Source organism: Tenrec ecaudatus, chromosome 8 (genome assembly GCF_050624435.1).
Source record: "Tenrec ecaudatus isolate mTenEca1 chromosome 8, mTenEca1.hap1, whole genome shotgun sequence".
In the NCBI taxonomy this organism is placed as follows: domain Eukaryota; kingdom Metazoa; phylum Chordata; class Mammalia; order Afrosoricida; family Tenrecidae; genus Tenrec; species Tenrec ecaudatus.
Window position 1 is genome coordinate 95603988 of NC_134537.1, and position 5092 is coordinate 95609079.

General features: G+C 49.0%; 1 pseudogene; it reads right to left on the minus strand.

Annotated features, from left to right (window-relative positions):
* Window positions 1-2143: 2143 nt before the first annotated feature.
* On the minus strand, window positions 2144-3299 carry LOC142455480 (glyceraldehyde-3-phosphate dehydrogenase pseudogene; annotated as a pseudogene).
* Window positions 3300-5092: the final 1793 nt, after the last annotated feature.

Here is a 5092-nt window from a genome sequence, read left to right on the forward strand (position 1 = left end):
GTGCCACATCCCAGGCCCTCCTTCACCAGGGGTGCTCACTATTGAGAAAGGGCAGCAGATAGGTGGAGCCCGCACGATGCCGCCTCAGGATTCAGAACACCTCCCCTCTCCAGGTACCATCAAGGATTGACAGTGAGAATTTTAATCTCTCCCCTTCCTGGCCCCTTCCTTGTGTTTTACCCCAGTCATTCTTGCCTGGTTCTATAGCTGACTTTATGAGAATTTTAAATATTCCGATCTTTCAACTTCTGGTGGGGCTGTTTCGTTTTGGATGGTTTCAGTAATTGGTGGATATTTAGTTCTTGTTAGCAGGAGTCAGAGGTCTGGCATTTTGCAGGATCTGAATGTGAAATTCTCACTGCACTCCAACATGGTTTCCCACCTTCTGTTTGACGCCCCAAAGGCCATTCATTGGCTCTGAAGCGGATTAAATATGAAGACCGTGCGAGCCTCCACCTTGTTCCTTCTTCAACACAGTGTGCTGACACTCATCCGTGATCTCATTGCTCAGAGATCTGCTTTGAAACACCCCAACATGTACTCCAAGAATGACGAACTGTAACCTCTCTCCTGAGATTAAGCGATGAGGGCCAAAGTCTCCCGAAAGCGCTGTGCCGTTTCCCAGGCTTTGCTGTTAGAAACGTGGTCTAGGACAGTAGTTCTCAACCTGTGGGTCGCGACCCCCTTGGGGGTCAAACGACCCTTTCACTGGGATCGCCTGAGACCATCAGAAAACACATAGATATTTCACAATCTATAATAACATGCTGTTTTGTGAAGAATCACTATGCTTTCATCATGTTTAATTATGTTCAATTTGTAACAATGAAATATGTCCTGCCTATCAGCTATTTCCATGATGATTCATAACAGTAGCAAAATGACAGTTATAAAGTAGCAACGAAAATCATGTTATGGTTGGGGGGTCACCACAACATGAGGAACTGTATGAAAGGGTCACGGCATTAGGAGGGTTGAGAACCAGGGGTCTAGGGGACAGGAGGCGGCCACTCTGAGAGTGATGTGTGGGACTTGGCCGACCCCTGGTGGAGTGTGGCCATGCTGCAGATGTCAGCCTCAGCTGGAAGGCACATTTGCTGCGTTCAGACTGTGATACTGACGGAGACTATGGAACTTTTGGTGGACTGCCAGATGGACAAACATCAGTCTTAGAAGAAACACGAGGACCATCCTTTTCAGAAGCAGCGATGGTGAGATTTTGGCCTCCTTCTTTGGGGCAAGTTATCAGGAAAGACCGGCAGCTGGGAAGGGACATGATGTAAAGTAGACGATCATCAGTAGCAAGGACAACAACAAAACTCGGGAAAGCTTTTGTGAGACAGACGGACACAAAAGCCACAGTAAGGGGCACATGTATACCAACCTTCATGGAGACACGCAGGGTCGGGCAACGTTTCTTTCTGAAACACCAAAGATCGCCGTGAGATGGAGCCAATTCACAGCAACTACATTGCTTTGGATGTTATTTGATCCTTACCTTTATATTTAATAACAACTCCCCCTCCCCCCCGAGTCCAAAAGCAGGCACTAAGAGGACAGAGCCGGCCTTACAGCACTCAGGAAGGGAGCGCGGCCTCAGAGAAGCTACGGAGTCACAGACCCGGAGAGCTGGTTCCTGGGAGTGAACTGGTTCTGGTGCGGGGGTTCTGAGTTGGGCTGCCTACCTCAAAGTACACAGTTCAAAACCACCAGCCACTCCGAGGGAGAAAGACAGGACTTTCTACTCCCATAAAGAGCTACAGTCTTGGAGACCCACAGGAGCCGCCCTCTGTCCTTCAGGGTCATGGCATCGGCTTGGTGACAGGTGGTTACCACTCGGCTGGAGTCAGACAAGCCATAGGGCTAAAAGCAGCCTGGCCTCCAGGAGCCTGGCATGTTTCTCGGGAAGAAGGGGTTGAGCACAGAAACTTCCAAGTCACCTGGAGAGGGGTGGAGGGGGCTTTGGAGAAGCATAGACTACTGGGTCCATTCGCCAGAATTCTGATTCATGGAGTCTGGAATGGGGCCCATGTGGTTTTGTTGTTTTTTTTTTCTAGGTACAGTGTACTTTATTGATGGTGCATAACAAGGTCGGGCTCTCTAAGCCCCTCCCCTTCCTTCAGGGGGTTCCGATGTTATATTCTCAGTATGTTAAGGGATTGAATTGGGGGCAAAGACTCCCCAGCAGCTGAGGGCCTCTCTTCCTCCAGTGCTGTTGCTGGGGCTGGTGGTCCAGGGGGTTCTCACTCCTTGGAGGCCATGTGGACATGAGGTCCACCACCCTGTTGCTGTAGCCAAATCCATTGTCATACCAGGAAATGAGCTTGACAAAGTGGTCGTTGAGGGCAATGCCAGCCCCAGCATCAAAGGAGGAAGAGTGGGGTCACTGTTGAAGTCACTGGAGACAACCTGGTCCTCGGTGCAGCCCAGGATGCCCTTTAGGGGACCATCGGACGCCTGCTTCACCACCTTCTTGATGTCATCGTACTTAGCAGCTTTCTCCAGGCGGCAGGTGAGATCCACGACGGACACATTGGGGGTGGGGACACGGAAGGCCATGCTAGTCAGTTTCCCATTCAGCTCCGGGATAACCTTGCCCACAGCCTTGGCCGCGCCAGTAGATGCAGGGATGATGTTCTGGGCAGCCCCACGGCCATCACGCCAGAGTTTCCCAGAGGGGCCATCCACGGTCTTTTGGGTGGCAGTGATGGCGTGGACTGTGGTCATGAGTCCTTCCACGATGCCAAAATTGTCATGGATGACCTTGGCCGGGGGGCTAAGCAGTTGGTCGTGCCGGAGGTATTGCTGACAATCTTGAGGGAGTTGTCGTACTTCTCGTGGTTCACGCCCATCACACACATGGGGGCATCGGCAGAAGGGGCAGAGATGATCACCCTCTTGGCACCGCCCTTCAGGTGAGCCCCGGCCTTCTCCATGGTGGTGAAGACACCGGTGGACTCCACGACATACTCGGCACCGGCCTCGCCCCACTTGATGTTGGCGGGATCTCGCTCCTGAAAGATGGAGAGGGCCTTCCCATTGACGACAAGCTTCCCATTCTCAGCCTTGACGGTGCCGTTGAACTTGCCGTGGGTGGAATCATACTGGAACATGCAGACCATGTAGTTCAGATCAATGAAGGGGTCATCGATGGCAACAATCTCCACTTTGCCAGAAGTGAAAGCAGCCCTGGTGACCAGGCGCCCAATGCGTCGAATCCGTTCACTCCGACCTTCACCATCGTGTCTCGGGGATGCGGCTGGGACTGCACGGGAACGGGAGAGGCGGCTGTCTGTCACACGAGGAGGAGCAGAGAGCCGGGGCCCATGTGGTATTAAAGAGGGGCTAAATTTGCAGACCACTGACCAGTTAAACCACCACGCAGTGGTGCCAAGTTAAACCACCACGCAGACCAGGAGAGCGTGTTTGATACCAGTTGAGCCAAGCTACACGAGCCCCCCTGGGAACACAGAGTAAGGGTCATGCGAGGACACTCAGGGTGACACAGGCCCAGTCCTGGAAGGCCCTAGAACCAGTGTCATCCTGACAGCGGTGGGGACGAAGCTGACCCAATTGAGGAGGGCTCTCTTATTCACCTTCTCCTTTCAGTTGTTTTTTCTAAAGAAATGTCTGCTTTGTTGTTGTTGAGAATGTGCACAATAAAGCATACGCCAATCCAATAGTCTCCATGTTTCTGGTTCAATGACACTGAAGACATTCCTCAAGGTGTGTGACCATTCTCTCCGCTCTCCTGTGTTGCCCTGCCCTCCCCCCGCCACCTCGCTCCATGAGCATAAACTCACAGCTCCCTAAGGCCTCTATTTTATCTTTTGAGTTTCTGTGATCCATTTGATCCCATATCTATGGGCCTTAAAAGAATGTTCAAGATAGACCGTTTCCACTAAATACGCTAAACTGCTGCTTCTAAGGAGATATTTTTGGTTCTTCAGTTGTTCCTAATTATTTTCATGTTTTAGGGTTCCTCCATCCTCGTTGAATGATTTTACTTCCTTCTTTGTCCTCATTACTGTCACCATCTTTCAGTGTTTTCTCCTGGTCAGGTAACAGTTCTTACCCAATGCACTGCATTGGCCAAATTGGTTCTGATCAGATTTTCCTGGGTTGAGGTTTGAGTTCAGAAAAAGAACTTTTCAGAAGCATGCTAGTTCATTCTAGAGTCTCTGTCCTCAGCAGTGGACTCTGTGGTGTACAGTGCTGAGTAGCGTTATGTGGATAATAACAAATTATAGATAACATTATGAAGTATGGGCATTCTAGAACACTTCATTGTGCTCGTGTGGAACCTGTACAAACCAAGAGGCCGTCGTTCCAACAAAACAAGAGGATACTGCTGCTTGGTTTAAAATCAGAAAGGTGTGTGTCAGTGTTGAATCCTTTCACCACACATTCCATCTGTGTACTAAGCCTATAATCTGGGAAGCTGGACCCTATGGAAAAGAACTGCATCAGGGTGGGAGGGAGACTCATCCACAAACTGCAGTATGCAGTTAACAGAATCCAGCTTATTAAAAGTGGAGAGGATTTGAAGCACATACTGATGAAGACAAAAGATGACAGCCTTCAATGTGAATTACAGCTAGTATAAAAAAAATTAAAATCTCACAAGCAGACCAATAGGCAGCACCACAATAAGTACAGAACTTATTTGAAGTTGTCCAAGATTTCAGTTTGCTTGGATCCTTGATCAATGTCCATAGAAGCAGTAGTCAAGAAATTAAATGATGTATTGTGCTAGGCAAATCTACTGCAAAAGATATCCTGAATTATTAAAGAGCAAATACAAGGGGGCATCCCCCAAAAGCTCCACTGGGTGGAGCTTTCATAGTATGTATTTAGCAATTCACTCTAAGTTAGTGCACTCAGTGGCGTCTCCTGGGAAGTTCTCTCTGATCACAGAGGATTTTTTCATAAAAGCAGTTTCTCTTGAAGATAGTTTTTTTTTTTTTTGGTGATGGCCAGTTTAATAGAACAGCATGTGGCTGCAAAATTTTGTTTCCTGCTCAGGAAAAACGCTGGAAGATCTGTTATGGTGTTGAACACAGCTTGTAAGGACAGCGCTATGAGAAAAATT